The sequence below is a fragment of the Camarhynchus parvulus genome, chromosome 6 (genome assembly GCF_901933205.1).
Source record: "Camarhynchus parvulus chromosome 6, STF_HiC, whole genome shotgun sequence".
Classification (NCBI taxonomy): domain Eukaryota; kingdom Metazoa; phylum Chordata; class Aves; order Passeriformes; family Thraupidae; genus Camarhynchus; species Camarhynchus parvulus.
Genome location: NC_044576.1, coordinates 15,649,722 through 15,672,889, shown reverse-complemented (window position 1 = coordinate 15,672,889; position 23,168 = coordinate 15,649,722). Strand labels below are relative to the sequence as shown.

At 42.2% G+C, this 23,168-nt stretch overlaps 1 protein-coding gene across 3 annotated transcripts in view; it reads right to left on the bottom strand.

Moving 5' to 3' along the window:
* The window catches only part of LOC115905384 (sorbin and SH3 domain-containing protein 1-like), a 158,587-nt gene that overhangs the window by 72,432 nt on the left and 62,987 nt on the right, over nt 1-23,168 (bottom strand). For 2 of the 3 annotated variants that reach the window (XM_030951625.1, XM_030951626.1), the window contains exon 3: nt 7,649-7,755. The gene's annotated coding sequence lies outside the window, so the exon portion shown is untranslated. Of the gene's footprint in view, nt 1-7,648; nt 7,756-22,960; nt 23,052-23,168 lie in introns of all 3 variants that reach the window. The other variant, XM_030951624.1, reaches the window with a different exon arrangement.

The following is a 23,168-nucleotide window of genomic DNA, read 5'->3' as shown; positions in this document are numbered from 1 at the left end:
TGGCTAGGTGCTGAAGGGGCAGCTAAAGTTTCTGCTCTTGGCAGGTGAGATTTGTAGCATAAATACCTGACATGACACAAGGGGAAACCAACTGCTTGTATAGCTATTACGTATTATATGCCCACTCCTTGAGCATTGTAAGAGGCATCAAAGAAGTTTCTGAGCCATCAGCAGTACTAGGGTGTCCCCAGAGTGGAGTGCCCCCACCACAGTGTGGCTTGGCAACCTAAAACTTGCTGTGGAGTGGAGGTGATGGCAGCTTTTAGAAGAGTGAGAGTATCTCACATCCCCAGGCCTGGGCAGCCCATTAGTGAGAAGGTGAACTGCAGCACAGAATCACCCTTCCTTCCACAGCCAATGTCTACAACACAAACAACTGGGACAAAGACTTTCTCAACTCAGACCTTGGAGGCTGCCTCATGCAAGACCAAGTGGTAATTTAATAGTGGAAATAATTTGAAGGAGGCCCCTAAGCCTCTTGGTACTATCCTTTGTCACCAGCACTGGCTTTCATGACTGACACTCCAATGTGTCTCTATTTGCAGCCTGTCCCTGGATTTTGATTCCTCAAATACACATTGATCTGCTGCCAAACGTACAGACTGATAAAATGTACTGAAAATGATTGCAAGACGAGCATCTCAGCATTCAAATGAGACCTAGAAAGCAACACAGATGGCAAGAGTTGCTGATTGCAGAAGGGCATAGAGCAAAACTGATTCTGTAGGTCAAAGCTTACACTACTGATTCTTTCAGTAAAATGTTAGCGAAGGACACAGAACAAAGGTCTCCAAATACCTACACATATAAACCCACACTGACCCTCTGTCAAACTCTGACTCAGCAACACAAGCTCTCCTTTTTCCTCCCCAATAAATCCTTCAGCATCCCAATACTTACCTCCCACCAAATGAAGCATTTCATTGTAAACCAAAATAGGCATAACTCCAACTTGGTATATTGGCTAAGGGGCCAGAAAAGGCTGCTCTATTCCATTTCATTGAAGACCAATCCCAAACCTCAGTGTGAACATGGCAGTGGTAGTAGTTCTAATCAGAGTAAACAAAGGGCTCTGGAGCCCACATTTACTGCCACATCCCAAAGACTAACGCTGGGGAGCTTGTACGTGGGCTTTTGATTTCATCTACCACAGCAGATACCAGACACTATTAGCAAAACTCAGGCCTGCATCTAGGTTTAGGTTCTGGTCCTTTTATATTGAGGTGTGTTTGACTTAGGTGGAGGAAGAGGGTCATTTCAGACATATCAACAGTCAGAATAAAGGGTGATGGAAAACAATATGTATGTTTGAGTGGTCAGACTCTACCCTACTATTTACAAAAAAAAAAACGCAAACCAATCAACCAAACAAAAAACCCTAGCCCCACGTGGCTCTCAAAAACAAACCAGAAAAGCCAACAAAAACCCCCACATTCTCCAAAGTAAGCTGTGCAGTCATCACCCACTCCAATTATTTGAAACATACTTATTTACACAACATGAAACACAGTTTACACAGTATGCAACAGGAGAGAACAGTTTACACAGTATGCAACCCAAAGAGAACTCCCTTGATCTCCATCATGTCTGTTGAGAAGCCTGGATCACATGAGAGCAGGTCAGTTGGAAGCTGTATTTGCTGTGTAACAGGGGATTATAAACAAGCCCTTGATAGTTTGTCTTCAGGTAACAAAAATGACAGAGATTAAAAAAAACCATACTGTAAAAATAACAGCTAGTGAATGAAAGCATGCCACCTAGGGAGAGGCAAAGTAAGGAAAGATCCAGAAGTTGGCTCAGGTCCAAAGTTAGGATGGTCAAATGAAGATGGGGTTTGAAACATTCCTGGTCTTTGCAGAAACCAGTTTAGATGACCTTCAAACAGCTTGGCAAGGAGGGAGGAGTTTCTGTTACAGACCACCACTTGAATGGAAAAGAGAATTTTCACTGAATTCCACCAGGGTGAAGAGCACCAAGCTTTGCCTGGCTGCAGGGCCACAAAGCTTGGTTGTTTCTAAAGTCAACCTTGAGTGCAGGATAAAAAGCTTTATGAAGTGTTGATGTTTTACCATCAACCCACTGTACTAATGTAGTGTGCACTGCAATTTTCCTGGCATCTGCTGCTGCACAATCTCTGCTGTGTTCTTCGCCGTAATACCATGTCTTTGTGAAAGATAACTTGACCGTGGTGGAAGGAAATAGCAAAAAGGAACAGATTCATTTTCTCAACAAAGGAAGTCTTTGGCATAACAGAAGTAGATGCTGATTCTAGGATATTCTGGACACCTGCTCTACTAGCCACTGGACAAACCTGTTTTCACTGGAGGGAGTAATTTTACCAGTTATAAGCTACCCTGGAAAGTTCTGTTGCACATTCCATGCAGGTTTTTTTATTTTGGTAAATATCACACAGCTACACTAGTTCTTTTATGCCACCCCAATATGCTGTGGGACTAGGCTTTCCTGCTACCTGAAGAAGGCAGAGGCGCTGTGACATGCAGTTTAGAAAAGGAGGTACTTTTGATAGATCTGGGAAATGCTAAACAAAAGTGACTGAAGTTACTTCATTCTGCAGATGGAGGAGGAAGGCAAGCAAGCTTACATCATGCTAGTGCTTTTAGTTCAGTTCCAGGGTTTGAATTGCAAAACAAAACTCAGCCAAAATAACACGTTGCTGCCAGAGTTCCACCCAGTACTGTCAATGAGCACAAACTCATTCACCCAACATCCTTGCCCTGCTTTGTTACAAAACAGCCACCCAGGTTGTGGTTAGGATAGTATGACAGCACCCTCCCTGCTACAAAAGATGAGCCTCACCTTGCCCCGAAGCTCCCAACGCATGGACCCCCTTGACCTGAGCCTGAATTCTGCAGCTCAGTCCTGCCCAGCTGAAATGCAAGGGAAGCAGCAGCACTGCAGAATGAAATACTGTCATCAACATCCCCAACAATCTGCCAGGCTGCTCTTTCCAACTGCACAAGGACTCAGGAAGCACTTCCAGCTGAGTCTGCATGGCATGAGGGGTTCAGACTGTTATCAGAGACTGAGAAAAAATCCTTAGAAAGATGTATACAGGTCTTTTAAGAACCCTAGACAGGAACTTAATCTGTCAGTAGGAGCAAGTCTTCAGGACAGAAGTTATGGGACAGCAAGAGGTCCTTGTAACAACAAGGTATGTACTAACCCAGTGAAAGCACATAACCTGCTGAGCATAGAGAGAGACTAGCAGATAATACAAAACAAAGTGCTAAAAAATTTTCTCAAACTGCTGAGAAAAACAAATGCAAAATTTGTCTTCCTTGCTGAAGACTGAAGAACTGTCCTGCTGAATCTTCAACTGGCTGTTGAAAATTAGGGCCGTACTGGATCTCAGTGATGCCTCATTTAAAACAGAATGAAATACCACCTGGTAGGATCCCAGTTTACCTGCGCTCAGGATCTGAAGCATCTTAAGGGAAACCTCAGTGAGAGGCATGGCACCTGCTGCTGTTGTCTTCTGACTGCCAAACTCCACAGGAGGTGGACAGACTCTCTTACATCAGCACAAGCTTGGAGTGATCAGCTGTTTAGCAGGCACCTGAGTAGAACATTTTTTCCAGCTCCTACTGATCTGCTGACCCATTTTAACTCCCATGCATAAAAGAAAGTATAACCGTACTCCTCTTCCTAGAATACCTGCTGACTCTGGTCTGAGCAATTTTGTGGAATTCAGGACCTGCTAACTGCAACACTATAAGGGAAAAACTTGGGGCTCAGCTACGTTTACTCTAAGGAAAGTCCTAGGAAATAAATGGCAGTTACAGAATGAGACTGACAAAGCCTGCATCCTCACCTACACACAAGCATCTCCAGCCCTTTGTACCCTCTGCTGCCAGGTACACACAGACAAAATGGAAGCAAAACTTGCATGCTGGGATTTGTGGCATATGTGCCAAACTGGGGTGTGGGACACAAGGGACTCAATGATCACTGGATTGCTTGTGGCAGGAGAACCCAGGCTTGTGTTCCTCTACTACAAAAGGACAAAGGCACTTCCTAAGTTTACTTTAGGCGAGAACTGTGCTTACTGATCCAACCAGCACCTCAGTCAATGAAAGGCACTGCTGACTGTAAAGGCAACAGAATACACCCCAATCAATATTAAAAGCTTCTTGTAAAGGCACCAGCTGTTCACCACTGCTCTTAACCTTTGTGCTGCAGAGCTTAAATGAACCTCAAGGTAGTGTCAGGACAAAAATCACCTCCTATATGACACAGAAAGAAGCTGAATTTTGCAAAATTCTCTCATTTTTCTTTAGACACAAAATACTCAGATACTAGCATAATCTCCATGCCAGCACCTGACTTTACTGGCTCTTCCAACGACAGTGATTTGTTAAGTTGCTGAGAGTAAAAAAGGAGACACAGCAGTGTGGTAAAGAAGGGAACTTGTAGAAGCAGAAAAGACAATTTAAACTGTGCTCTCTCTCCATCTCAGTATTTTCTTGCAATGCTTTTTCCTGCACCCTAAGTGCTAAAGACAAATGAGTATCAAATCAGGCTACCCACAGCTGATTTTCTGTTCTCCAGGAACAGAACTACAGAGCCAAAAGAAGCAACATATCTTCCAGCAGACAAGCCTGGGCATTCACAGAAACGAAGTCCCAGCAGTTCTGTCAAATGTATTTGCTCTGTGTGTCATTAATAAACAAAAATCCAGCCCAAAAAGCCAGGCTGAGGAGAAATGTAGATTCTAACTTGGCCAGCTGGCCAGTTACATTCGTAACTATGAAAGCTAATGAGAGAGTAATCGTATTTCACAGTTCACAGCCGAAAGTCATTTCCTTTAGGGATTAATGATGGTTTAAATCATTGTTTGATTCCTCTCCCATAAACTGTAGCTGTCACAGAGTTTTGAAGGCCATACTTTAAATCTGTCTTCAAAGAGTAACACTTTGGTAAATGTGCATTGAGAGGAAAAGTGCTTAAATCTCTCTAAGGGGAAGAAGAGAAAAGCTGATCTTCCCTCATCCCTCTGCTCCCAACAACACAAACATTTTTTGTCACAGCAAAGAAACAGCAACTGGATGACTAAATAATGATAATGACTGCTGCTCAGTGCACTGCTGGGCTTTGATTAGATTCTTCTTGGCCTCTAACCAGATTTAAGGAAAAAAAAACCGAAAAACAAAACCCCAAAGAAAATACATTGGCCATTTAGAAGAGGCAGGACTGATCCTAATAGGATCAGTACAGTGCTTAGTTAAGATGCTCCAGGGTCATTGTCTCTGTCCAGGAAGACCAGATCCTTCACTTCAGTGACTAGGAATGAAGTAAACAAAGACATTGCCCATAAGGCCATGAGCTGCTCCCACGGCCCTTTGCATCAAAAGTTCCATAGCCCAAAAACCACAGCTAAACAGGCCTTGGGGAACATCCACCTCTGGAAGCCTGGGGGTGTTGAAATTTTCACATCCTAAACTAACTGCCCTGTGCCAAAGAGGCAGGAGCTATGAATGTATGAGCAGATTGGGAAGACATTAAGGAAAGAGTTTGAAACACACTGTCCCTTCCAGAATCTCTGCCTCATCAACGCTCCATCTGTTCCCAAAAATTCAATGGAAAGAATGAAAACTCAATTTTCCTGATTTCTTTAAATTCACTCTCACTGTTGCTGCTCTGGTTTCTGGCACAGTGCTGCATCATTTAAATCTCTATTACAGTCTCTGATGGGCACAGCCAGTGCAGAGGTGGTGTGATCAACCAGCTGAAACCAGAAGTACATTCTGGGCAACACCTTCCTCTAGAAGACATTCTGCTCTGACCCAAGGGAAAGTTGTGAAAGAAGACTTGTTACACCTTACAGCAGCTTGTGTGAATAACCTTCAGCATTCACCCAAAGCAACAAACTTCAGAACTGAATAAGGCAGCAGGCTCTGGGAAATCTGGCCATCAGTAAGAATATCTTTAACTCTTAGCAGCTCTCCAACAGTTCTGTGTGTACACTAAGGGCACTTTTTTTTAGTTATTGAGCCTTGGACCTACTGTAGCATTTTCCACCCTTCGACAACAAAAGATTCAGTCAATATATATCCACTGTGCTTCCACAGATTAACTTTGTTTCTTGGTGCACTGGCTAGATATTTCCCTTCCCATGCCTTTGGTCCATCTTGACAGTCCTGGAGCGTTTTGCACTGCAGATCAATGCATACTGCATTGATGTAGTATGCATCTTTCTCTCATATAAAAAAAGGTAATGTAAAAACGGCCATTTAGGGCTCCTCCTAAGCTGGAATGGGGTCTAAAGAGTAGATTGTTCTCCTTCAAACTCCCATATGGGCTATTCAGGCCCTGGTACTCAATGCTACGAACTCCCTGAAGAGCAGATGTGCTATGCCTTGATGCCATGTGACAGCCAGTAGGACTAAGCAGGCATCACAAATAAGGGAAGAAAGAGATGCAGACGTCATCACTAGGCTGATGACACAGGTCAGCCATTGCACAAGCATGAGGCACCGTGACTCCCAGGCATGTCTCTGAGAATCAAGGCTTCTTGGAGATGCTCTTTTTCCAGATCAATGCCTGACTGCGTATTTCTGCCTGGAAGAGAACCAAACATTCTCTTTCCTCTAAAGCAGTCAAACTGAGGGGAGGGAGCCTCCATCCCTTTTACAGCCAAAGTACAGGCTCACATTCAGGCTGGGTGTAAAACAGCCTATTGTGCCAGTTCAACAGTGGGGTCAATGTGATTTTGCTCATAAGGCAGTAGTAGGAGAATGACATAAAATTTGGCTTCATACATCCCAAAAGTTTCTCCAGCTTCCTCTCCAACAGTTTGAACTTTAATTCCTTAGAGAAAAGTAATTCATAAAAGACAGCACCATCAGCTAACAACAGCCTCTGCATGTTCAGCATGCGAGGCTGATGCAGCCTCATTGGAAGGGTTGTATATCCCCAAAGGAAATAGACATCAGCAACCCTTGAGAATCATAATGTCAGTATGGCCATGACCCTGGCATAGAGACAAACGCCAGGTAAAGAAAGAGGTAGCCAAAATGAATTGTATGTGTAATTTCTGTAAAGTCAGAAATTCAGTCTTTGGTAATCGCTGTTTTGACCTTTGCCCTCCTGATCACAAATAGGCTCCCTAGAACAGTCATCCTAAAGGGAAATTCCAAAATCCCACCACCTCCATCTGTTTCTGACCTGGAACAAGGCACAGAATATTTACTAGCACTAGCATCAAAATCAACAGAAAAGGATGTCACAAACGCAGATAATAAACAAGGGAGATGTAACAAATGCAGATAGTAAACATTATGGCACAAACACAGATAGGAACACATTCGATGGTGGCAAAGGTGAATTTAATTCTTTATGGGACTACATTTTATCTAATGCATCCATGAATCATCACAAAAGTAGCACTTGGAGAGTGTCTTTCAAGAACTGGAGCTTTTGACTGGCTCACATACAAAAAAAAGCCTCTGTAATACAGTGGTACTCTGGCTACCATTGTGCAGCTTTCTGCTGCACAACCCAGGTAGGTTGCTGCTAGGATGAAAACTCCTTCACTACAAGTGATAGAGGCAGCTGTGATTTTAGTGCCTGAATTCAAGATGAAGTCTCCCAGTAACGCACTCCTTCCCCTCCCTGTCAGGCTACTCACATCAGCCAGCTGGATGAACTTTCAGGCCCAGCTTAGGACAGGATCTTCTGACAACGACTTGTACTCTGTCTTCTCTTCACATGCAACTGCTACATAACAGCTCATAGCTACAAAAGCCAAAGAGAAAGAAAATTCTTATTAGTGCCATTAATTCTGCTGTCTAACACATTCACAGAGAGGGCTGTACTAAAGCAATAATTCATTCATAGAAATAATGCTACTTTTAGATGAAACAATTACCTCTGCTCACCATGCAGGAAGTACAGTTAGTATAAACATCAGTCTGCCCAGATCCACATCCCAGCATCCTCTGTATGAGAACCAATATTTATGGTTGTCTCCAGGGAAGGCTGAAACCACATCCGTTTTCCTGCCTTTCTGTTAGAGATTCCCCCTCGAGCAGCAAGGAAAGCTGAATAGCACAAATATTCATGTCTCCTTACAACCTACAGTCTGTTTACCAATGTAAATCGCTATTGATTTCACTTCATTTGGTATACTAGTTTGCAAATTGCAAAAAGAAGAAGTAAACACACATCTATGCTGCTATCCCCCATGTGTGATTAGGCTTGTCTGATACAGAGCCTGGGCTGGGAACTAGGGATAACAGCAACTGTGAAATGTAACTCACCACTGCCAGGAATAATGAAAGAAGGGTAGATAGTAAACGTATATTAAGAAACACACACATTAAGTTGTATTCAGACAAATTTCTTAGCTAGACAGACACAGAGGCAGAATTCACACAGAAAAATTTAATTATTTTTTGCATGCATTGATGCTTACTAAATGAAATTATTTAACTCCAGTCCAATGTTAAGCCTAAATGGTAAGATCTGACACAGATTTGATAGATGGCTGTGCACCTTTATTGTTTCACTCAATAACATTAACAGCAGTCTGCTGTAGTGAGATGCCTCTGCAGTTAGACTTATAAGGTAAGTATTGACACTCCTCATCTTTAATCATGCCATTTATCAGGCTGAATTAGTCAGCCTGTCATCCTGAGCTCCTGCTGAGTGAAGAGAGGGGATCTTCCAGACAGCAGTTCAACTTTTTTCTACACTACCTTCTTTATACTTCTCTGTACTCAACAACTTTAAGAAGAGATTGAGGAGACCAACTAGCAAAGTTTGATGCCTGTGCTGGATGACTGAACAAATCCTCATATATGTTTTATTCAAGCTCCGAGGGGAGTGAAGTCACATTTCTTACAACCAGCAATGCAGGACCAGGACCTCCAAGGGCCTTGTACAACCAGCCTGTAAGCCTCACCAGTTAGATATTCTCAGTGCACACAGGGCAAAAACACAAAATAGAGAAAGCAGAAGATGATGCTCAGAGAGAAAAGCGCACATAAGGAGTATCAATGACCTTGCACAGGAGCCATCTCAGACCATGCTTACAGAGCTCCAACAATATGATTTTTTTACAAGCCCCAAGACTTCTTTCAAAACCCATGAAGATCCCAAGCAATGAGCCTAGATGAACCAGGATAGTTTTGCAACAAAACTAGAACAGTCCTAGGAAAACGCAAGCTGAAAAAAATTAGAGTTTTCTGTTGAGGATGGTCTAATAGCTTCTCCATCTCCAACGAGTCAAAAGGGATCAGCAAAAGGACGCACATTTGAAAGGCTTATTGCCAGTACTGGAAAGAAAATTTCCTATAAAGATGTCCAGAGTATGCACCAAGAGAGAGTTAATATTCCAGTGGCAAGGTCAAGCCTGGTTTTCCTGCAACACAAGAAGCTGCCCTGCTGGCATTAACCGCAGTTTGTTTGCTTTCCCAACCTGCCTTGTCCTTGTGAGTCGGCAAAAGGCTGAAGCTGGCCAGAGTCCCAACTACCAAAAGCTGCCCAAAGCAGAGAACTGCTATCACAAGGACTAAGAGCAAGATTGAAAGGGGGAGGAGAGAGCAAATGGCACAAAAGCCAAAGGACAGAAACTTCTCTGGTGCTGAGAATTGTTACAAGGCTGTAACCTGGCACATAGCCAGGGAGCTCAGCAAGACAAGAGAATACAGAGGAAGGTTATGACTGGTCTGTGCCCCAGTCTAGAAGTAATAACAAAACATTCAAACTTTCCCCCTGGAAATACGTCCCACTTTAGCTCCTGGAGGACCACAAGAAGCTATTTTTGCTGAAAAATCTATGCAGGACTCCCAGAAAGATTCAGTTTAGACAAACTTTATACCTACTGCTGTGGGAGTACTTCACTTTCTGTCAATGGCAGCAAAATCAGGGAGCTGAGAGTGTCAGAGAGAAAGGACACCCTACCAAGAAGTTTTCAACATGTTTTAATTTTACTTCTGTTAGTAGTCAGCTGTGTGCTGGCTTTATGTATTTCTAAGAGGTTGATTTCCACCATAGAAGCAAAGTGTGATGAAATAGTTTCTAATAATACAAAAGGCACTTGGATACTGCCTGCATAAGGAGCCAGCAACCAGCACCAATGATAACTGAGCTGCTCAGTGAGCTACAAAAAGCAAGTTCCACACAGAAACTCTGAATGAATGCAGCAGGTGAGAAAATCAAGCAAATGGAGAGGAAAAAAAACCCAAAAAAACCCCACAAAACCAAACCAAAATCTCACCACAGTGCTAATAAAGAGGTTTCCCTGCAGAGTGCAAAGTTTTCTTCCTTCTTTTTTTTTCCCCTTTAATTTTTATAACTAAGGGTTTCCCTAACTCTAGACACGTTTTGAGTTTAAAGACAAATAAATCACTGTGGCTTAGTGCAAACTGCAGATTGTGTAGTTCTGATGCATTCAGCAACAGCCTCAGTCTGTCCTGGTACCCAAACCTGGTATAAGAGGCTTTTCAGAATGACGTGGGAAGGGAATAGCAGGAACACCATGGGGATGAGACTAAAGTAGTAAGGTCTACAATTTTACAGATGTTTCTGGAGGCTGTTTTATTCCATGCTAAGGACTGATACACTAGCTGACAATACTGGTAGTGCAGAATTAAGCTCTCTTGCTTCTTCTCCCTTTTTCAGATCAACAGCCAGGCACATCTTAAAGGAGTTGGACACAGGTCACACTCAAACCACATCCCTATGGAGGAAGGGATGCTGCCAAAAGCAAACAGGAGAGGTGAGAAACAGGAGAAAATTTCTTGTTGCAGACAGTGGCCAGGCATGATCCAGAAGGACAAATCTAAGAATACACTTATGAGCCCTGATAAGGACACCAAGTCCCAACAAACCCACTATAGACACAAACATCAGCTCAGCATGCTGCTATTCTTGCAGTTATTTTCCACACTTCACAGCCTGAGCTCACACACAACCAAGCAGACAGCACAGCTTCCAGCACCCCTTAGGCAGCAATGGAAAACACTCTCCAAGTGATCTCACACCTGAACACAACAGGAGGGCAGCACACACACACACACAGCCTCCAGTTCAAGAACTGCAGGTGCCAAGCAAAAGAAACATAGGAGTCTCACATTGTTTTCAAGGTAAAAAGAAAAAAGGCCTGACCCTGCTTGACTTCATCATGTTGTTTGTACAGCACCCTGTGCTTTGGGCACTGAGCTGCAAAATCAAAGCAAGTACAATGGCAATGAAAATATAATCAAACACATCAGTGTGGGACCAGCTTTGCAATGGAAAAGTAAGGAGCTGGAAACTAAGATCAACAAACAATCCTGAGATCTAAAGGCCATTTGGAAAACAACAAATTTAAGCAGCTCTGTAAGACTAGTAGGATAAAAACATTATATTTCCCATTGTCCACATAAGAACAGGCAGTCCCTTTTCAAGGAATGTAAATGGGCAAGAAACACGAAGGGGAAAAAGATGCACAGATGAGGAGTGATTTGACCTGATCACACCAGAATCAGTGCCAGGAACAAACTGTGACTCCAGCTTTCCTAGCACAATGCTCTTCCCATGGTCTCTACTGCCTCCAAGGCTGAAAACTGACACCCACCTTTTGAAAGCATTTTCACAGAAAACTGCTTGTCACCATCCCACCTGCTGGAGCTTACAACTCCCTGCAGAGCTCATAGCAGAGGTGTCCAAGTGAGCACTTCATAATCCACAGAAGGCTGAATCCACCAAGCTAAACTGAACAACCAGTGACAATAAATCAAGCTGTTCTCAATGCTGATCACACAATGCTCACATGGACCCTTCAGCTGGCAAAGCTACAAGTGAGGCCAACCATCAGTATTGGTAAAGCAACAAGAAGCAGTGAGGAAGGAAAGACAAAGATCCCTGTCTTTAACCTGAGCAACTGTTAGCTACGTCGATGGTTGTCCTTGGTCTCAGATATAGTTATGCCCTTCCACTCCAGAAGTCCTAAGACTTGTCATTCAGCTCAGGAGAGATTTGAAGATCTTTTGAAAATTTCTTACCTGAGCCGCTCCATGACAAGAGTTCTAGCTTAAGTATCAAATACAGCAAAAATGCCATCCTCAGCTAGTGCAGCAAAAATCAAATTCTGATAAATTTTTTGCTAACTAAAACTATTAATAATAATGATAGTCGTAGTAGTAATAATAATAATCATCATCATCATCAAACTTACTGATAAGTCATCTCTAATATCCTTGGGTTTGTGATAGTTTATTAGATTTTACAAAACAAACTGCCTATATGCCATGAATATAGACAGCTTAGGGACAGAAGGGCAGAGTTCAGCCTGTCCCTATGGACTAGAATGATTCAAAGCATACTCAATGCTTTGGGCTAACAGAAATACTAAAGACAACAGTGATGCTGTTACAAATCTACATGCAAGGCCAAATCCTGCTAAAGCATGTCATTTTCAGTGAAGCCAACAAAAGAGGCACAAGTGCATTTCAGGGTAGATCCTGATTTCTCAAGATTGGCTTAGATTTTCTCTAATAAACAAATGAACTCTTCTGCCTGGCAGACCTTTCATTTTAGTGAGCTTATGTAAACCAGTGGCTTTCTTCACCCACTGCTCAACAAACACGACCTATATACTATGTGACCTCCAAATGCAAATTCCTTACATGGACTACTGGGGTTCAACTCTTTTGAGAAAAACTGCCAGCACATAACTGATTAGCTCGAGCTGCTTCCTCAGAAGAGGCTGCTAACAAAATTCCTCTTTCAGCTTTGTTCAGTCCATGCCCAAAAGACTGCTTTTACCTGTCCAAATGAGTCAGTAAAATCCATTTCACCTTGTCTCCACCACAGTGCAGGCAGCATACACCTCCATGGCATAGGCAGCAGGGCCAGCCTGGTGCAAAGCACCCCTGTTTGCTCAGGTGTGGCTCTTTCTGCTTAGGCATACCAGCAGGCAGCATTCCAGCAGTACTTTGTAGAAAAAAAAACTGCCCAGAAGCAGCTAATACATACAAACCATTAATACAGGCTTTTCCCAAAAAATACCCATGAAGACATGCAAGAGGCTGGAGAGAATGGTAAAGTGGCAGCTCTCAGTATAACAGAATTTAAAAGCACATCTGCAAACAAAGGAAGAAAAGTGGATATTGGCAGAGCAGGCATCCCTGTTTCTTCTACATCTGCATCTCAAAACTGAGGTCAGGAATAAACAGAAAACAAACATTCAAAGGAACAAGGCCATGGTACATCTCAACAATCACAGAGAACCAAGCTTGTAGATCAATGCTGATCCGCTCTCAGATCCTTAAGATGCAATTTCAGCAACACACATTTAATTACCCCTACAATTCACTTGATACCTCTTGAAAGGGGGAAAAAAAAGGTGTCACCAACATGTAGATGGTGATCAGAAAGAACAGCACAGCAGTGATGCCAGAGCTGAGGGCACATTCTCACTTTGTCGCCATTTTCCATTAGCTAATACTGTCAGCCCCAGAGAGGTGAGATGTGACTCTGCCCAGGGTAACACCATCCACATACAGAGGTTACTCTCAACTGACCCCAACCTAAGGGAGATTAGAGTCAACCCTCCCCCTCCCACCTCTTTCACCACCTCTATATTTAACTGCAGATTAACTCATTTCCCCTATCCACATGTAAGATTAAAGTGCACCAAGTGCTGTCAGCTCAAGCAGAGCCTCAATGCATCCTCATGCAAATCACCACTCAGTGCATGTTTTAAAGTATGTCAAGGAGGAGAATGAGTCACACCTTCGTACTCCCAAAACCACACACTTGCTTCTCAAGAAGTAAAATTGGCTGGCAGCCCAGGTGCCCAGAATAGTAAGAGATATCTCCAATTCTAATCTTTCCCTGTCTGTTACATAAATCTCAGCAACATAAAAAGTGCCACTATTTACCAATGTGTTTGAATGAAATGCGGGTCAGTGACCAAAGCAAAGGGTCAAACACGGTGACCTGGCCTTCAGGCACTGCATTGACTACACTTCTCAAGGAGGAAACAATAGCCTCTCATTCCAGAAGGAGGGGAAAATAATGCAACAAAATCTCACCGAGATCTCATCCTCACTAGGTTTGCTTCAAAGACGCTGAAAACTACAAAACTGACTAGAAAAAATGAAACACCAGCAGGGAAGAGAGAGAGACATAGAAAGCACTGAAAGACTTCTCAGCCCACAATGCCACTCGTGAAGGGCTTTATACAAGGATGAAAATGCTTCCCTCAGACTGTAGCTCTCCACCCATTGTGAGGCAGACTCCCAGGAAGGAGAGATGTGCTCTACACTGTGAGGGGGGCATCAGCCACAGCCCCAGGGCTGCAGGGATCCCACCCTTGTCTGCTCACAGCGCTGCTGTGCTCTCACCCTTGAGGGCCACAGCCAGCACCTGACACTCCCATGGAAAGCAGGTGCCTTTTGCATTTGTACCCTCCCTCTGCATCTCAAGTCACTACACCAGAAGACAGCATTTTATTTCTACCTGACCTCTCTGGAAATCACTTGGAAACCTGCTTTATAAGATCTTTATCACAGCTTGAAGCAAACATTAGGAAGTTGTAAATAAAGCAGGGACTTTAAATCCAGTCACATGATTTAACACCACAGGGAATATAATTTTTCACAGCTAGCAACTATGGTAATGTATTTTACCTCAATGAACACATAAAGGGTGAAGCATGCAAAATTGAGAACAGGAGTAAGTTTATTGCCTTAGATTTTTTATCAGTAATCATTTTAAGTAAAAGCACTTGTTTTCCTCATCTCCCTAATCTCTCTTGGTCTAACACTTCAAGCAATGAGGTTCTCCTTAAATTCTAGTGGCTAAAAAAAGAGGCCTCACCATTTTTGCCAAGAATAATAGAAAATCATTGTGGACAGCAAGCAGGGAAACATGCAGAAGAGCTACTGGCATTTGCTTCAGCTGAACAGCTGGAATAAGTTGTCAATTCCCCTTACTGTATCCTCCAACTGCACTGCCTGGCAAAGGGGGCTACTAAAAAAGAAAAAAAGGACAGAAAATGCTTATGACAAGCTTATAACACATCTCAAAAGCAATCACTGCATCTCCATTATTCAAGAAACTCTGAAACGACAAACAGATGGAAATGAGAAAAGAAACAGAATGACAAAGAGGATTCAGCCATAGATTGCAGGAGCAATGGGGCATGGCAGGCAGATGTACCATTGCCAGAGCAGAATCTGTCTGATCCAACACAGGGAATGTATTGCCTGTGAATGAAATCAAAACATGCTGTGCAAAGACAGACACAACTGCTAATATTTGGTGCTGCTATACATATACCAAAAGAGAGACGAACATATACCAAAATATAGAGAACAAAGAGTAAAGTGGCTGAAACCTCCCATGAAAAGAAATATCTACCTTGAAGGGATCAAAAACTACCAAGGTGGTGGTGATTCTCTTTCAGCTCAGGCATTCCCAGAGGAATATATCAATTGTCATGATTTTCCATTTATTTAAGAATGTACTTTGGAGTGAATGTGCGTTAGTTTTGTTTTCTGGCAGTATGAGGTCACTATATAAAATTTATCGCAAACTTCGGACACATCTAAAAATCAATAGCAGGCTTCCAGTGAGCTGAGAAGCTGAAACATTGAACAGATGGAAAGGAGAAAAAGAACAATGCACTGCATGGGGTCACTATCAGTTCACAGAAAAGACACACAGTCCATGAGCTGTGTAATAGATGTGAAAGGCCTCTCTGCTCTCTCTGTACATTGGCTCCATGTTGCAATAAAACTGCAAGCAGTTCTCATGGAAGCAAGTCACAGTTCTTGCTTCTATCCCTGTCTGCCAATGTGCTTACACACCACCATCCCCTGTGTTTGCACACATGCTTATTCTATTTTTCTGCTGAGAATTTAAAAATGGAGTTCTTTTTGTTGCTCTTGTAATTCAGAAATTGGACCCTGAAAACATGGTCTATTCTTGGCAAAACAAAGGGTAAAAGACACTTGATCAGGTCTACAGGAAAAGAAGAATATTTCCTGTTCTAAAGAACAAATTAATGTTTCATATTTCTTTTAGCCTCATATTGTTTTGATGTCTTTATAAATAACAGAAGAAATGAAAATTGATTGTAACCGCTATGAGACAAATTCTCATCAGATTCCCTTCCAATTCTGTATTTTGTACCTGAACAGTACAAGTGGCCAAGTAGTTGGCAAAGTTACATGAGGTATAATTGTGGCAATGCTAACAGTCAGGCATCCTTAAAATGGGTGAAAACAACTAACAGAGAAACATCTTCTGCTCAGACAGCCTTTCTGAAAGTCTAACCCTCAACCAGTCATCAGCTCTCAGAGGGTCAGGGTTTGGCCCAGGGCACGGCAAGTCACAGCTCCTTCACACTGCAGGGCACTGCTACAGGATGCTGAAGGGAGAACACAGGAGACAATCTCGAGGTTGCTGTTCCTGCTGGATAATCCACCACCCTGCCTAGGGTGGCAGGATCTTACAAACATGATTTAAGACAATTCCTCCTTGTCTTAAGCACAGGAAAGGAATAATGGAAGGAACAGCCTGAACCAGGTATGTGGAAGCTGTGGAAGTCCAGGGACCACACCATTACCTGGGCTGGGATTCATAATGAACCAGGCAAAAGCCACAGAAAGAATCAGGCAGACTCTTGAAGCAGCAGCCCAGAAAACCTGACTTGTTAACCAATGTATAATTAAATAATACCAAGGAGCCTTGTAAGATTAGACAACTGAATTAAATCAATGCTTAAGAGAAAAGGTGACAAATGAACATTGAGGTTACAAAGAAGCATTAAAGGAATATTTAGCTGAAAAAGATGGAAGCATAGAAGAAAAGCTGATTAATTTCAGGCTGGAAGTCAAATAATTAATGAATAATTGTGAAGCAAAACCGGGAAGCACTGATTTATCCTGCTCTACGCTAGAAGAAGGCACTAGGTGTAATAGGTATTATTTTATAAAAATAAATTTTCAAAGTTGGCATGAAAATCAGCCTGAAGAATTTATTACCACAGGGCAAGAAGGGAACACTGTAGGGAAATATCTTTACCGGCTTTCAAAAATTATTAGACAATTATATTAACATAAATAATAGCTACAGCTGGCAGAGCTACATGAAGAGTTACAAGAATAATCAGCCCAAAGGCACCTCCCTCCTCCATTTGCAGCCCTATACTTGTGCCTCCAGGCAAGGTCTGCTATTTCTGAGTCACTGCTGGAATTAAACAGGCTGTAAAATTCCTATTTGGCCCTTACATGGTTAAGTGTGTGATGGATGCTCCAGCCATGGGTTTGGATTCTCAGTGGCTTTGGGATGCGCCCATGCCAGTGAGCAAGGCTGAAGCTTTGTCTGGTAGGACTGGTAATTCTGCTCCTTTAGTGAGCTGGAAAGATAATGAGCACAGCAGCAAGTTGCTTACTTTATCTCAAGCATCATCCCACTAAAGTCTGCCCTAGCTGTGACTCAATCTGCTCTTGTGAATGAAGATGAGCACCAAAAAAAACCATCTTTGGTCTTCATACTCAGACCTCCCTGAAGTCCAGGAGATTTGACAGATTCATTTCTCATATAACGGCCTTAAAAGCCACCCTGTCTTCAACAAAGCCCCCATGCTAAAAGAACAGCCCAGATTTTTAAAATCCACTCTTCCAAAAACTTAAATAATTCCAAAATGTCACTGCAAAAATACTGAATTCTTCACACATAGCTCTAGTTGAGTAACAACATTCAGTCTTTAACCCAAAATCTCCTGGGGAATTCTTGAAGCTTGAATCTACTCAGAATTGCCCTCAACAGAGTTGCTCTATACCATATACAATCCCCCAGTTAGTTAAGGATGGACACAGCACAAAGTGTCACCTCCTGGTCTGATAGCACTGTTGGGCACGGCACATTTAGTGTGGTGTCGTCAGCTCCTACAATGTGTCGTGTTTTCACACAGCCACACCTGATGGAAAGGAGAGATTGCACGAGACTCTCAGCTTCCCTGCAAGATAAATAAAAAAACAACCGCCCAAATAAAAAACTCATGGTGGAGGAAAAAAACTTGGAGAACCAGGAAAGATCAGAACAAGAAGGCAAAGAAAAGTAATTCTAATATATATTCTTGAATATTCGTAGCCCTCAGCCTCTGCTGTCCAGTGTAATTTCAACAGCTCAAAAGGAGGAAGAGCTGAATCCTTACAGGGAAACTTGCTTTTCCATCTGTCTTTCATGAACATACTTGATCAGAAATTCTGTCCTCCTCTGATGCAGGAGGATATGCCTTGGTTAGCCAGAGAAACATGAGAATGGGATGTTGAGCTCAGCAAAAAGAGGCATAAGTGTCAAAGCAGTAGTTCTCCTTGGTCCAGCTCCTTTCACAGTTTATTTTGCAGCAGGCATGAAACAGAATTCGATCCTGCCTCGCAGGAGGGTTTCCTTCCCTGGGAAGTCAGGGGATACTAACCCATAGCTGGTCAAATGTGGACTGAATGCACAAGCTGCAGCCGTGCCAACTCTTGTGCCTTGACTGTGATTCCCACAATAGCTGGGTTTTTCTGCAAAATCTGCATCTCATGCAGTAACCAGGAATCTTAGGTTTCAACTAAACAAAAAACCAAGGTTCTGGGAATGCCTACTCTGCACAATGTGGGGTTACACAAAGACTTGTGAGCAAGCTCTGTGCTAACTGTTAACTGGCTATGGCAGCATCATGCTCCTGGGCACAAGGAAGGCTGCTGCCAGTTGAGATCAGCTAAGTGTTTCATGTGGGTATTTCCAGTGCAAATCTACACCTGGCCTAGGCATTTTTCACCTCTTACATTCATACAGGCTGACTTCCCCTAAAAGATACTTTTTATTGCCTCTGAAGGCCCAGGCTGGGCATCATCCTTCAGAGCCAATAACTACCTTCATTTTCTGCAAAAGTGAGCACTGTGCTTCCACTGCAGAAGAGCCACAATGGCTCCGTCCTCTTGTAGAGTAGGTATAGCCATCTTCCATAAAGGGCTAATAATTTATTTTTCTTTTTAATTAGTGGACCATATAAATGTTTAAGGACCTCAGGCTTCTTTGTGACTACAGAAAATAAGTCTGAAAAACATCATCAAAAAACTCAGAAGAAACAAAAAACCAAAATTACACAGATAGATCCCAGTACTATTTAAATATTCACATACCTAGTAACAGATTACAACCTTGCTATCGCATTGAAAGTCCTTCTATTTATTTGGATTCTATCAAAATGCAGAGAAACATACACTTCATAGCTAAACATCTCACAAAATGTGAGATATAATGGTAGCACAGTTAAGAATGGAGCACATCTGCTCAAGTTGTACAGAACATCCCTTAAAATTTCTCTGTCCACATGAACATCAGTGCCTCCTTGTCCTGCACTGGCATGTTAGCCCATTCACATTTTAGATGGTCAAAGGGTACAACAACAGCATGACCTACTTTTTAGGTATCTTTGTACCTACTCCAAGAGTTACTTGCCAAAATAGATGCTATCCTTGAATTTGAATAAGTGGCCTTTTCTTGTCTTTCCCGTGAGATAATATTAAAGTTCATATCTGTGAACAAGCCAAGCTTTGATTACTCTCCTCTTGTGTACAGCTTTGGATAAAATGCAAGGTCATCAAGTCAAGTTGTTTTTCAAATTCTGTAATCATACTAAAGTTTCAGAGTTAATTCTATAAACTAGATTCTCTGGGCTTTCAGAGGTTCCCTAATATGGTCATTAAATATCTAAGAGATGAGGACACCTCACAAAACCCCAAATGAACTATAAATTCTTTAGACTTCTCATGGAAAAAAAAAGTTAGAGACAAAAGATATGGCAGATTAGAAACTGGCACCAAGACACAACTAAGGCACATGCCTGATGAGAGCAGCAAAGATGTCCAGGATAGCACAGACAGAGCTGTCAAATATGGTTGCAAAATTTTGAAATGAAAAAGGGATACTATTTGGAAGACTAAGATAAGATTATCGAATACCCTGGTGCTTTTTAAAATGGTCCTGAGGTGACATTACTCCATTTTTTCCACATGTAAAAATCAGAAAAGTATTAAAACCTGAGAGAAATACATCAGTAACTCTTTTGGCATTAGCCATCCAGATCAAACTCAACTTCTTTCTTATTTAGTGCTGTATAAGATTCTAGCTATTCATACCGATGTCTCTGCAAATATTTATACATTTAATACAAGTAAAAACTTCAGCCTCAGATAGTGTTGCCATTTATAAGATCACATCTTGATTAGATGAATTTTCTGTTAACTCTGATGGATTTTACACAGAGCCTCTTCTTCTTCAGACCCAGGAACTGAAATTTAACCTGGACGTCATGGAACTTCACTGGATAGACCAAATCAGTGCTGTGGAGAATCAAGTGTCCTTTCACCCTTCTGCCATCTATCACACCTGCTCTTTTTTAACACTGGCTGAGAATTTAGCAGACCCTGCCCATATAAGCAGCTCACCTGCCCTAGTGAAGGGCTGCTTAGCAGAGCTTGGCCCTGCATTCCAAAGCAGAGAATGCTTTGGCTCAAGCAGACAATTTCCTCTGGATGGTAAGGGCTGAAAAGACCTTTGGAACCTGACTTCATAGTAAAAGTGACCCATGTTTCAGAAGACCAGTAACTCATCTGCTTTGTATTTGGCTATAATATATGAAATATTTCTTTCTATCTACCCATTCAGATAAGACAGGGCTTGACTTGATTACAGCACAGCTCAGCTAGTATTGTGATGCTGGGCCAAAACATTTTCAACAAGTTGTTCAAACATTATTAGTTTTGTCCTGAAAGGAGCAAGGTACTCACTTGTCTTGGGAGTTATACACTGAACAGATGTTCAAACACTAAGAAAGACATGCAGCATCCAATTCCTAAGCCAGATCTTGGGAACTTCCATTGCACTGTACTGCTGTTCTCAGCAAGCCAGCACTTTCACCACATTTCCCTGTAACTGGAGTAAACAGAACTGCTCCCATCATGACAGGAGTGGAATAAATCAGGAAGATATCCTAATTCCAAAGATCAGTATCAAGAGGCACAAAGTATTACCAGCTCAGCTGTTTGTTTCTTGACAGCTAAGATCTGTGAGGCCTGTGCACAGTGAAGGTGACTGTGATGAACTGTTATGCTGTCATTTGTAATGTGTGCTCACGGCAAGATACTATTGAAACAAGTTCAAACTTTACAAGAACTATTTAATTCTAAATTTCTCATAGCTCACATATGTTATAGAATTCCAGCTGTATTACATGCCAAAAGAAGCTGAATAAATTTTCATAATAATTCAAAACTTTATCTTAATTTCCCACCTTTTATTGAACCAGATACTTCTTGTGTATTTTGAAGTGAAGGTCAAACAGAATAGTCTTAGGAGTCTCTCTAACATTTAGAAGATGCTTAGACCATCCACGTACATGCATGCCATGGAGGCAACTGCATGAACAGTCTCTGTTGAGCCTTAGCTTTATCCCAAAGTCACCTCCACACTGGAGGGATTTCTTAACCAGGCCCACAGATTTCCATAGCCCCATGAGCCAGCAATTACCATGCTTCTTTGTCTTGTTGATGATGTAGTGACAATAAACCTTTTGTGTGCAGGAGATGAACGTGGCCATGCTCTATGGCAAAGCATCCATTGATTTCAAGGCATTTTTACGTAAGCAAATTCTTGAGCCCCATTTCAAAAGCAGTAAAGGAGCATCTCTTTGTTTAACAGGGATAAGATCAAGGTCCTTGAAAAAGGAAGGAGCTGATGAAATGAAAGTTGATCTGCTGAGGAACTGGTATGAAATATGATCCATTACTAACTTTACCAAGGTTGTGTCAGTGCAGTTATAGCCATGCTCTGGGATCCTGCTGTTTCTTTTTAGAGATTGCGGAAGGTGGAGTGATCTGTGTCCAGAAGCTGCAGTTTTTCCATAACTTACATTCACAGCATGCACACATTTCTGTCACAGGGTACCAATTAAATGCTCTTCTCATGGACATGACATTGTACTAGTTAATCCTCTCTTGCTTTACTATCAGGAAACCATCACGTAGCAAGAAGGAAAGAGGAATGTTGCACGTACTTTGTGAAAAGGAGAATGACTTAACAGATTTTAATGCAGTTTAGATTACATATCTCAGGGTGAGTTATCTCAGTTGTACAGAAGGAGATCTTCCATAAAAGACTGACTGATTCACTGAGGTCTCTGGTACATGCATTTCCTGGAAGGAGAAAATATTCTACAATGCAAACAATTTCTTCTTCTAGTAACCAAATTTGGATGTATTCTGGCCTGTTTTATTCTCCTCATCATCGACATAAATCACAGGAAAGCATTCAGGGAGCCTAACCCTAGACAAGCAAAGGACAAATTCTAACTTAGAGCTTTCAGAAGTCAAAAGTCCATACACAGATGATTCAACAGATTTGATACTGGTAACTAAAATAGTATCTGCAGTTAATTAGCAGTTCCAACAGCACCCTGTGCTCTACAAAACACTGCAGGAGCTCTACTGAAACAGAAGCCCAAGCTCACTTTCATCTTCTACCAAATCTTATCATCCCACTGTGTCACACAGAGAACTGTCCTACAGGCTCGATCCAGAGGTAGGTCTGTCGCCGCCACAGGCTGGCAATAGGCACCTCCTTGGGAGTTCACAGCTTTTCCACTCTCCATTTGCCATTCAGAACTCTGTGCTTTCCTAGCCCCAGGGTTCCTCCTTAGCTCAGACTCAGTAGGATGTATTTCACATCTTTGCTGAAGTAAATCACACAAATGCTTTGCATATTTGGCAAGCAATAGCCTTCCCTAATGTTTTCTATAGCTAGATGCCAAGTCATGCTGTTTTACTAACTCAGCTGCTGAAAATTAGAACAGCACTTTCCATAAAGCCCACACTGCTCCAAGGCCTTAGTTTGAGGGGTTGGACATTGTCTCTTTTATTCTGAGAGGGTGACTTAAAGTTAATTGCCTCACCGTGTGGCCCTTTTGGTGGCATCAGCAGCCTCGAAGCAGTATTTTGTCACACGCTCCAGTCCAAGTGTAAACCATTGCTCACTCTTGGCTCCTGCACAGAGAAAATAGCCATGTTGCAGCATCTTGCAGCAAGTTGCCTTCCACTAGCATTCACTGGCCTGCAGAAGGCAAAAGTCAGTACAGTGCTGTGGTTTACCAATGACCATGC